This window comes from Ranitomeya variabilis, chromosome 5 (genome assembly GCF_051348905.1).
Source record: "Ranitomeya variabilis isolate aRanVar5 chromosome 5, aRanVar5.hap1, whole genome shotgun sequence".
Lineage (NCBI taxonomy): Eukaryota > Metazoa > Chordata > Amphibia > Anura > Dendrobatidae > Ranitomeya > Ranitomeya variabilis.
In genome coordinates, this window is record NC_135236.1 from 248,078,343 (window position 1) to 248,090,916 (window position 12,574).

The 12,574-nt window shown below is 47.5% G+C and overlaps 1 protein-coding gene across 1 annotated transcript in view; it reads right to left on the bottom strand.

Moving 5' to 3' along the window:
* The window catches only part of SCAMP5 (secretory carrier membrane protein 5), a 65,312-nt gene extending 61,058 nt beyond the window's left edge, over window positions 1-4,254 (bottom strand). Inside the window, exon 1 of the mRNA XM_077263986.1 lies at window positions 3,884-4,254. The gene's annotated coding sequence lies outside the window, so the exon portion shown is untranslated. The remainder of the gene's footprint in view (window positions 1-3,883) is intronic.
* Between the last annotated feature and the right edge of the window lie 8,320 nt (window positions 4,255-12,574).

The following is a 12,574-nucleotide window of genomic DNA, read 5'->3' on the forward strand; positions in this document are numbered from 1 at the left end:
AGCGTAGGTGGAGCATCTGCGGGATCGCATAACTAGCGTTGGTGCAGTCCGTTTAACACATGCTTTGAACGGACTACACCAACGCAATGTGAACCCTGCCTTACACATACTGAGGTAAAATACTGAACGTGTCAAAGTGGAGATTTTTTTCAGTGATCCATGGACTTGCATTGCGGAGCTTTATGTGCGACTCGGGATTAAAAACTCTCTGTGGTTATGTGATGAATACAAAAATACCTGGAAATGTGAACAGCCCCATAGGCAGGACTCGCACCTATTACAGTGTGTGAAAAATACAGACAGAACTTGTGTGAGAAAAACCAACATCTGAATGAGGCCGAAGTCACAAACCGCTCTCCCTTACACTGGTGGGATGGTTTCTAATGTAGGATTGTGTGTACAGGCTGTTATAGGTCAGGACCATGCGGTATTATATGGAGGGTTACACATCAGGGGCACTGCCAATATTTGGCTCAACTCACTGATGCACATAACGCACAGACATAAAAGACAGAGAGACCTCATGAGCCCCGCCAGGTACACACAGGGGCGGACAAGTCACTAGTGCCAGCTATGTAGCCGCACACATACACAGTGTCTGCTGAAATGGAATGTATGTATGTATGTATGTATGTATGTATGTATGTATGTATGTATGTATGTATGTACACACTTCATCAGACAGTATGTACAGGTCCTTCTCAAAAAATTAGCATATAGTGTTAAATTTCATTATTTACCATAATGTAATGATTACAATTAAACTTTCATATATTATAGATTCATTATCCACCAACTGAAATTTGTCAGGTCTTTTATTGTTTTAATACTGATGATTTTGGCCTACAACTCCTGATAACCCAAAAAACCTGTCTCAATAAATTAGCATATCAAGAAAAGGTTCTCTAAATGACTTATTACCCTAATCTTCTGAATCAACTAATTAACTCTAAACACATGCAAAAGATACCTGAGGCTTTTAAAAACTCCCTGCCTGGTTCATTACTCAAAACCCCCATCATGGGTAAGGGTACTGTCACACATTGAAATTTTCATCGCTGCGACGGCACGATTCGTGACGTCGCAGCGTCGTATAATCATCGCTCCAGCGTCGTAGACTGCGGTCACACGTTGCAATCACGGCGCTGGAGCGATGCCGAAGTCCCCGGGTAACCAGGGTAAACATCGGGTAACTAAGCGCAGGGCCGCGCTTAGTAACCCGATGTTTACCCTGGTTACCAGCGTAAACGTAAAAAAACAAACAGTACATACTCACCCGTCGGTGTCCTTCAGGTCCCTTGCCGTCTGCTTCCTGCTCTGAGTGCAGCCGCACAGTGAGAGCAGATCGCAGCACCGCTGCGCTCTGCTCTCACTTTCCGGCCGGCACTCAGAGCAGGAAGCAGACGGCAAGGGACCTGAAGGACACCGACGGGTGAGTATGTACTGTTTGTTTTTTTACGTTTACGCTTGTAACCAGGGTAAACATCGGGTTACTAAGCGCGGCCCTGCGCTTAGTTACCCGATGTTTACCCTGGTTACAAGCGAAGACATCGCTGGATCGCTGTCACACACAACGATCCAGCGATGTCAGCGGGTGATCAAGCGACGAAAGAAAGTTCCAAACGATCTGCTACGACGTACGATTATCAGCAGGGTGTCTGATCGCAGTAGCGTGTCAGACACAGCGATATCGTAACGATATCGCTAGAACGTCACGAATCGTAACGTCGTAGCGATGGAAATTTCAATGTGTGACGGTACCCTAAGACTAGCGACCTGACAGATGTCAAGAAGGCCATCATTGACACCCTCAAGCAAGAGGGTAAGACCCAGAAAGAAATTTCTCAACAAATAGGCTGTTCCCAGAGTGCTGTATCAAGGCACCTCAATGGTAAGTCTGTTGGAAGGAAACAATGTGGCAGAAAACGCTGTACAACGAGAAGAGGTGACCGGACCCTGAGGAAGATTGTGGAGAAGGACCGATTCCAGACCATGGGGAACCTGAGGAAGCAGTGGACTGAGTCTGGTGTGGAAACATCCAGAGCCACCGTGCACAGGCGTGTGCAGGAAATGGGCTACAGGTGCCGCATTCCCCAGGTAAAGCCACTTTTGAACCATAAACAGCGGCAGAAGCACCTGACCTGGGCTACAGAGAAGCAGCACTGGACTGTTGCTAAGTGGTCCCAAGTACTTTTTTCTGATGAAAGCAAATTTTGCATGTCATTCGGAAATCAAGGTGCCAGAGTCTGGAGGAAGACTGGGGAGAAGGAAATGCCAAAATGCCTGAAGTCCAGTGTCAAGTACCCACAGTCAGTGATGGTGTGGGGTGCCATGTCAGCTGCTGGTCCACTGTGTTTCATCAAGGGCACGGTCAATGCAGCTAGCTATCAGGAGATTTTGGAGCACTTCATGCTTCCATCGGCTGAAATGCTTTATGGAGATGAAGATTTCATTTTTCAGCACGACCTGGCACCTGCTCACAGTGCCAAAACCACTGGTAAATGGTTTACTGACCATGGTATTACTGTGCTCAATTGGCCTGCCAACTCTCCTGACCTGAACCCCATAGAGAATCTGTGGGATATTGTGAAGAGAAAGTTGAGAGACGCAAGACCCAACACTCTGGATGAGCTTAAGGCCGCTATTGAAGCATCCTGGGCCTCCATAACATCTCAGCAGTGTCACAGGCTGATTGCCTCCATGCCACGCCGCATTGAAGCAGTCATTTCTGCCAAAGGATTCCCGACCAAGTATTGAGTGCATAACTGAACATTATTATTTGATGGTTTTTTTGTTTGTTATTAAAAAACACTTTTATTTGATTGGCCGGGTGAAATATGCTAATTTATTGAGACAGGTTTTTTGGGTTATCAGGAGTTGTAGGCCAAAATCATCAGTATTAAAACAATAAAAGACCTGACAAATTTCAGTTGGTGGATAATGAATCTATAATATATGAAAGTTTAATTGTAATCATTACATTATGGTAAATAATGAAATTTAACACTATATGCTAATTTTTTGAGAAGGACCTGTATATAACACACACACACACATTATACACAGGAGAACAGACAGCGACTAATAACACATTCAATGTCATCAAATGTCACTGCGCCCCTCACCCCCAGCCTCACCCCCGTGGTGCCCGTCACCCCCAGACTCGCCCCCGTGGTGCCCCTCACCCCCAGACTCGCCCCCGTGGTGCCCCTCACCCCCAGACTCGCCCCCGTGGTGCCCCTCACCCCCAGACTCGCCCCCGTGGTGCCCCTCACCCCCAGACTCGCCCCCGTGGTGCCCCTCACCCCCAGACTCGCCCCCGTGGTGCCCCTCACCCCCAGACTCGCCCCCGTGGTGCCCCTCACCCCCAGACTCGCCCCCGTGGTGCCCCTCACCCCCAGACTCGCCCCCGTGGTGCCCCTCACCCCCAGACTCGCCTCCGTGGTGCCCCTCAACCCCAGACTCGCCCCCGTGGTGCCCCTCACCCCCAGACTCGCCTCCGTGGTGCCCCTCAACCCCAGACTCGCCCCCGTGGTGCCCCTCAACCCCAGACTCGCCCCCGTGGTGCCCCTCACCCCCAGACTCGCCCCCGTGGTGCCCCTCACCCCCGTGGTGCCCCTCACCCCCAGACTCGCCCCCGTGGTGCCCCTCACCCCCAGACTCGCCCCCGTGGTGCCCCTCACCCCCAGACTCGCCCCCGTGGTGCCCCTCACCCCCAGACTCGCCCCCGTGGTGCACTGGTGCCTGCTCGCCCACGTTACATTATGGTGCAGGCACAGGACAACAAACAGGAGCCCACCAGCCATGATGACACAGAGTAACGCGTGCAGCACGTCCTACACATAGCAGGGGTCGTCCCCGGCCCCGCACACGGAGGACTCACCCGGTCTAGCAGGTCGCAGCCGCCGCCGCGCAGATTGTCATTTACACGCCGCGTCCCTCAGTCCTGTTATGTATCCAGCTTCTCCTCTGTCTCCCGGATCTACCCACGTCCCGGTATCGCGAGATCTCCGAACGTCCCTGCGTGGGTCTTGTACGTGATGGAAGTGTCAATAAAGTGAGTGCAGTGTAATCCGTCAGCTGAGCGAGGAGCGGTCCACTCCCTTGTATCCGTGGTGGATGAAGATGATGAAGAGAGACGCTCTAGCTCACAGTGGGTGTGGCTAAATCACCAGGGCGTGACTTCTTTGCAGTGGGCGTGGCCTGATGTGATGGGCAGTCCGGCTCTTTTCGGTGATCGGCTCATTCGACATCGACTCCGCTCACCATAAGAGCCTTTTATTAATTAGAAATATGTTTTCCACAGTCATGGTTCCAGGTGTTTGCCTGTACAGTGAGAGCCTCATTTTACACCTGCATAAGTAGCTAGTGAAGCAGTGCAGACGGTGTTTTTAGCATTGCTGTCTCCTCAGATTGTTTGCTCTTGTGAACAGCGCCCCTCTGCTACTCGGTTGTAGTCTTAGGCTACTTTCACACTAGCGTCGGACGACACACGACGAATTGCGTTGTTGCGGCGCACCGACGCTAGCAGTGAATGCGCCGCACAACGGGGGCAGCGGATGCAGTTTTTCAACGCATCCGCTGCCCCATTGTGAGGTGCGGGGAGGAGGGGGTGGAGTTCCGGCCGCGCATGTGTGGTCGGAAATGCTGGACACGACGCACCAAAAAACGTTACATACAACGTTTTTTGGTGGCGACGGTCCGACGCACGACGGTTGCGATGTGTGGCAATGCGTCACACTGCGTCGCTAATGCAAGTCAATGGAGAAAAAACACATCCTGCAAGCACTTTTGCAGGATGCGTTTTTTCTACAAAACGACGCATAGCGACGTGCAGTGCACGACGCTAGTGTGAAAGTAGCCTTAACGTGTTACTTTCTAATATGTGGTGGTTTTTGTACATTACTGTAGTCATTCCCTCTTGGACACGATTTCTCTGCATCCGTATTTTTTCTGCAAACAGATGGAAACGCATCCTGATTAGGATTTGGTTGGAAATGTGAAATTCTGACTTCAGGGGCAGAGGGGAGAGACTGGAGAAAGTGAAAGGAAAAAAAATGGTTCTCTGAGCCTGTGTAGTATGAAGTCCACATGCAGATTGGACGCAGGCATCCTGATTCGGGGGCGTCTACATTGACAATTGTGAAGAGCGGAACAAAAATGGTTACCTCAATGAACCAAAAAGAATTTGTGTTCAATATTGACCTGTCCATTCAAGGACATTTTAGCTATAGTGTGAAATCCTATTTTTTGTTTGTGAAACTGCCACTTAGGCGAAACTGTACTGTTTTGTTTGTTGTGAAACTATCACATAGCCGAAACTGTTTTTTTTTGTCTTCTCTTTTCTCTCTTTGTTTAAACAAGCAAAACTTGTATAACCACTGAAACTACCTGTACAACTATATAAAGAGGGGATAGCACCTTGAAGGCAGGCGTGCTTCAGAGGCTTCCCAGTGATATACTATACGAGACGTGTCTTGTGTATTATTTCTGGTGATTCCCCACTTCCAAAGGCTGCTCCGACTGAGTGTGGTCCCGACATTTCCTGGCGCCTGAACAGGGACCCGAGGTCTGTGTACTCCTTCAAGAACACCGGCAGAATACGAACGAAAAGAGAATCTGGGATAATGGACGGCAGATGAATAAAAACCTGGCCAGGTAAGAGACACTGTTAGATCTCTTATATCTGCCCTGCACTGTCCGTAAGATTTTCTGTGTCGTGTCCTTTAGCGGGTAGTTCTAGTAGAGGAGGATACCTATAGCTCGGGTTCTTGAACTACTTAGGAATTGACCACCTCACGGAGTACGGCATTGAATGAGAGTGAATGTGAATAGAAGGTGTGTGGAAGTTGGGAATAGCCCTATAAGCCGCCCAGGGTGTTGAAACAGAAGAAGTGACTGTCCCACTGGGCAACGTGGTTGCGTCCTTTCGGGGAGACCTCCGCGCCTATGTTCAATCTCTGATCCTGTCTTTGACGAAAACCTGGTGACGGATAAGTGTATGATAGTATGAGCCCAGGACAGATAAATTAGCCTGGGACAAGATACGTTGTATTTTGATCCTCTGTCTGGTTGCATTTGTGTTGTTTGCTATAGGTGTAGGAATCAGGATTTTCTTACATCAACACGGTACGCAGAAGCCGTTAAACATCCTAGCTCCTTAGGAAGAAGGTAACGAGGTATTCTCATACCCAAACGCCACCTAGGGCAAGAAAAGAAAAAAGCTCAGGATAAGAAAATGGGGAATAAGCAAACAAAGTCGGAACCAGAAGAATTAGATATCTATACTATCATAAAGGAGAGAAGTGGTGAAGATGCCACTAAGGGGCTGAGAAAGATTTTTAGTAAGTTTGGAGTTACTAAGGCAGAAGCCTTTAGTAGAAAAAAATGGGAAGGAATTCAGGAAAAAAAAAAAGGCATAATCAGAGACAAGAAATGGATAGATCAGATCCAAGCGTTGATTGATGTCTCTAGGGTAGCAGAAAAAGAGGGATGGACATATAATCAACAGAATAAAAAGTGGTGTATTAGACCCGCAGGCTATGGAGAAAAACAAAATGTGGAATATAAGAACACCCCACCCCCATACCTTAACCCACATGCCCCATCTTTTCTCCAAACACCACCTCAAAGTTTAGCCGGACCAGGAGGATGGGTATGTCCGCACTGTGGACAACAAAATCCAGACTGGAGAAATGATTGCCTAGCCTGTGGTACACCTAGACATGGCGCTGTACTTGCCCCTGTTAGAGTAGTACCAAGACCCTTTAGGGAACCTGGTGCTGACGGAGTAATGGGAACTAGATATCACCAAACTCGACAATATTTCCCTTGGTCCCCCGCTGAAGGCATGTCTCTCTTGCATAACGCACCAGATCCCACCCAGTGTCCAGTTAGATTTGCACAATATATACAGCAAATTATGCAGACTCACGCTGGAGTTTGGGCAGATGGAGAAGAATTATTATGTAGAATGAAAATGACTCCTGGACTCTTCCAGGAGCTATTAGCAAATCTACAGGTACATAGGCCCCAGGCAGGAGATGGTGCCTTACAAACGATAGAATCAGGTACGCAATTTGTAGATCACTTAATGGTTTTCATGAGGGAAAAACAGAGGCAGAGAGGAACAACGGGAGTGGTGGCTCAGAAATCTGGACAATCAGTAGACGAATATTATCTAAGTGTAGAAAATAATTTCAGAGATGAAGGCATGGATCTAACCGCTTCAGGAATGATGAGGTTAGTTACAAAAACCTTTATAGATGGATTATCTCCAAAAGTGAAGGAAAAGCTTAAGGCCGCAACCCCTGATTGGAGAACCTTGGAAGACCCACACCTGGCTAGACAGAAAGCTGTAGGGATAGAAATGGACTTAAGAGAAAATTCTAAGCCAGTAAGAATTGCACAGGCTAATACTGGCTCTGCTAATCAAAAGTTTACTTGTCATTACTGTAAGAAGCCAGGACATTTCCAAAGGGAATGTAGGAAGAGAAAAGCAGATATAGATTCAGGAACCTTTGTACCCAAAAATAGGATAAATAACCCAGCGCCTGATCAAACAGACAGCTCAGAATGACTGAAGGTTATGCAGGTCTCTCTTCCTTCTAGAAGACCAATAATACAAGTTGAGGTTGAGGGTAAAAATGTACCTTTTCTGATAGATACGGGAGCAACATCCTCCATTTTAAATCAAGACTTTTTACCATATCCTGACAATATATCCTCAAAGGTAACATATGCAGAAGGGTATGATGGTAAAATTCAGGCGTTGCCCTTTACAAAACCTTTAAATGTGAGCTTTGGCCCTAAAACCTTTGTATCCAAATTTTTTATTTGCTAAAGGTGCACCTACCTGCTTGCTTGGGTACTGATGTCTTAAGTAAAATGCACGCAAACATCCATTTTAGAGAAAATGGCACAGTTATGCTGACCATCCCTGAAGATGCAGAAACTCTGGAACAATATGTTAGAATACAGGCAATGGAGGATTTTCCCGAAATTTACACTCAACAAGCAAAAATTGACTTGTCTCGGGTTCCTGACAGCCTATGGGCAAAAGGAGACACTGATGTAGCATTCTTATCAGTAGCTCCTATACTGTTAGAAACTGCCCCGGGAACCATTTTACCTCAGCTTAGGCAATACCCCATCAGCGCCCAGCAAGAACTGGCGATTTCTCAACAAATTCAGGATTATGTGTTACAAGGTGTTTTGGTAGAAATCAGGTCACCCGCCAATACACCCTTATATCCTGTTAAAAAGAAAGTTTCCTCCAAAGAAACTATGGTGAAATATCGCATGGTGCACGACCTACGGGAAATCAATAAGGTTTTGGCACCGGTCACCCCTGTGGTACCGAATCCTCATACCTTACTGTCTCAAATTCCCAGCACTGCTGCATATTTTACGGTAATTGACTTATCAAACGCATTTTTTTCTGTGCCACTACATAAGAACTGTTGGCATTTGTTTGCCTTTACATTCAAGGGTAAACAATTAGCATGGACAAGATTGCCACAAGGTATGGTACACTCACCAACTTTGTACTCTGAAGCAATGCAGACCGTGCTGAAAAATTTCACCCCAGAACCAGGAGTAGTCATTCTACAGTATGTAGATGACTTACTTATTTGTTGCCCTGATGAGCAGACGGCAGTTACCTCAACTGTTAATTTCTTAATTTTCCTAGCGCAAGAAGGCTGTAAAGTAAATAGACAGAAACTCCAGGCTTGTCAACAAACAGTCGTGTTCTTAAGGTACCGTCACACTAAACGATATCGCTAGCGATCCGTGACGTTGCAGCGTCCTCGCTAGCGATATCGTTTAGTTTGACACGCAGCAGCGATCAGGATCCTGCTGTGATGTCGCTGGTCGCTGAATAAAGTCCAGAACTTTATTTGGTCGTCCGATCGCCGTGTATCGTTGTGTTTGACACCAAAAGCAACGATACCAGCGATGTTTTACACTGGTAACCAGGGTAAACATCGGGTTACCAAGCGCAGGGCCGCGTTTAGTAACCCGATGTTTACCCTGGTTACCAGCGTAAAAGTAAAAAAAACAAACAGTACATACTCACCTGCGCGTCCCCCAGCGTCTGCTTCCTGACACTGACTGAGCGCCGGCCCTAAAGTGAAAGTGAAAGCCGCTGTGCTGTTAGGGCCGGAGCTCAGTCAGTGTCAGAAAGCAGACGCTGGGGGACGCATGTAAGTATGTACTGTTTGTTTTTTTTACTTTTACGCTGGTAACCAGGGTAAACATCGAGTTACTAAGCGCGGCCCTGCGCTTAGCAACCCGATGTTTACCCTGGTTACCCGGGGACCTCGGCATCGTTGGTCGCTGGAGAGCGGTCTGTATGACAGCTCTCCAGCGATCAAACAGCGACGCTGCAGCGATCGGCATCGTTGTCGCTATCGCTGCAGCGTCGCTTAATGTGACGGTACCTTTAGGTCACTGCATATCACAGGGCATCAGACACCTCACACCTCAACGTACGGAAGCCATACGTAACATGCTTGAACCCAGGAATCACAAACAGCTGCGTGCTTTCCTGGGTATTGTTTCACACTGTAGACAGTGGATCATACATGAAAGTCAACTCATGCAGTCTTTATATGACTGTATTGCCAACACGCCATATTCACTCAGTGAAGAGGCTAAACAGTCATTTTCCTCTTTGAAAACAGCACTGGTATCAGCTCCGGCTTTGGGACTCCCAGACTACACTAAACCTTTTCAATTGATGGCAGCTGAGATATCCTCACATGCTACAGGGGTGCTCACACAAAAACATGGAAACAAACAGAGACCTGTGGCATACATATCAGCTCATCTGGACCCTGTAGCTAGAGCCGCACCTTCTTGTGTAAAGGTACCGTCACACTAGGCGATATCGCCAGCGATCCGTGACGTTGCAGCGTCCTGCATAGCGATATCGCTATGTTTGGCACGCAGCAGCGATCTGGATCCTGCTGGGATATCGCTGGTTGCAGGGAAAGTGGACGAACTTTCTTTCGTCGCAACTCTCCCGCTGACACCGCTGGATCGCCGTGTGTGACGCCGATCCAGCGATGTCTTCACTGGTATCCATGGTAAACATCGGGTTACTAAGCAGGGCCACGCTTAGTAACCCGATATTTACCATGGATACCATGGTAAAAGTAAAAAAAAAACACTACATACTCACCGTCTGTTGTCCGTCACGTCCCCTGGAGCTTGCCGTACTGACTGTCTCAGCGCCGTCCGGCCGTAAAGCAGAGCCCAGCGGTGAACCTGCAGTAACAGCGGTTCACCGCTGGGCACCGCTGTTACGGCCGGCCGGCGCTGAGACACAGTCAGTGCGGCAAGCGCCGAGGGACATGAAGGACGACAGAAGGTGCGTATGTAGTGTTTTTTTTTTTTTTTACATGGGGACTTCGGCATCGCTGAAGACAGTTTCAGCGATGCCGAAGTCGCTTGGTCGCTGGAGAGAGCTGTCTGTGTGACAGCTCCCCAGCGACCACACAGCAACTTACCAGCGATCACGTCGCTGGTCGCGATCACTGGTAAGTTGCTTAGTGTAACGGCACCTTTAGAGTAGTAGCCGCAATTTCACTGTTATTAGATAAAGCTTCTGAGATTGTTCTTGATCACCCACTTCTAGTTCAGACCACTCATGATGTACATGGCATTCTTAACCAGGTCCAACCTAAACATATTTCAATGGCCAGACACCTCCGTCTCCAATGTTCCCTACTACTGCCGCCCAACATTTCCTTTGCCAGGGTTCAGACTCTTAATCTCGCGTCTTCGCTCCCTTTAGAGTCTGAGGGGGGTACCATACCTGAGGAAACTGCACTCTCCAACTCCTTTGACCCATCAGAGTCAATGCATGATTGTGTACAATTAATGGAACAAGAGACTCAGGGCTTACGTAATGTACGTGACAAGCCACTCTGTAATGCTACATTTTAACTTTTCATAGATGGCAGTAGATATGCAGATATGAATGGACAATTTCATACAGGTTATGCGGTAGTAACTCAGCATGAAGTGCTGAAAGCAGAACCTCTCCCTGCTAATCAGTCTGCACAAGAAGCAGAACTTACGGCATTAGTTGAAGCTCTAAAAATAACCAAAGATCAGACAGCAAACATATACACTGATTCTAGATATGCACATGGCATTATTTTCGATTTTGGCGTAATATGGAGAGCCAGAGGTTATATGACTGCTTCAGGCCAACCTGTTAAACATGCCTCCCTCATTAGACAGATTCTGGAGGCAGCACAAGAAACTAAAGAAATAGCGGTGATAAAGGTAGCTGCACATGTGAGACTCGACACCGAGGAAGCCAGGGGTAACGATAAAGCCGACAAAGCAGCAAAACAGGCAGCACGTAAACCCTTACATCATGCCCACACACTAGATAGCTCTGAAGATGATGAGGAGAGATTGAAGGAAGCTCAGAAACAGGTAGACGACGAAGAACGAGGGCAGTGGCAGAAAAAAAGGGGCAGAAGATCAGCAAGGATTATGGAAAAAAGGAACTTTGTTGTGTTTACCCAGAGCCTGGTACCCCGCAGTGGCGAGTGACCTCCACCTACCTACGCATGTATCGGCAAACGGTATGATGCTCAAGGTAAAAGAAAGGTGGTTGGCTCCAGGCTTTGGTAATTTCGCTCGGAACATGTGTGCTGCATGCGCTATATGCCTGGCACACAATCCAGGTCAGACCATTAAAACCCCAACCAAGCATCATGTAAGACCACTGTATCCCTTTCAAAGACTCCAGATCGACTACATCCAGCTTCCTAGGTACAATGGATACGAATATGTGCTTGTGTGTGTGGACATGTTCTCAGGGTGGCCAGAGGCTTATCCAGTTCGTAAAGCCTCAGCAAAAACTACTGCCATTAAAATAGCACATGAACTGATACCCCGTTACGGCATGCCTGAGGTGATCGAGTCAGATAGGGGTACCCATTTTACTGGAGAAATATTCCAGAATGTTATGAAAATGTTGGGAGTAGAAAACCAGTTTCACACTCCGTATCACCCACAGAGTTCAGGTAAAGTGGAAAGATTAAATGGAACAATAAAATTAAAAATCCAGAAGGCCATGGCAGAAACAGGAAAGCCTTGGACCGAGTGTCTACCACTTGCCCTGTATTCCATCCGAAATGCCCCAAGGGGGAAGGCTAAGCTGTCACCACATGAGATTCTTTTTGGTAGAGCAGCACATTTGGGTTGTTATTTTCCACAACAACTGATGTTGAATACTGAGACTTTAACTGCTTATGTACAAGAATTACAAAAACGTTTAACTAAAGTGCATTCGCAAGTTTTTGCTTCCCTTCCAGATCCAGAAAATCTCGAAGGAGGCCACAAGTTGCAGCTTTACATGAACACCCGAGCCTTACACTATGGCTGGTCCAAATAACTAAAGCAATTGTTACCATCCACCTCTTGTGTCTCCCCTTTTCCTCATAGATTGTAAGCTTGCGAGCAGCAGGGCCCTCATTCCTCCTGGTATCTGTTTTGAACTGTGATTTCTGTTATGCTGTAATGTCTGTTGTCTGTATAAGTCCCCTCT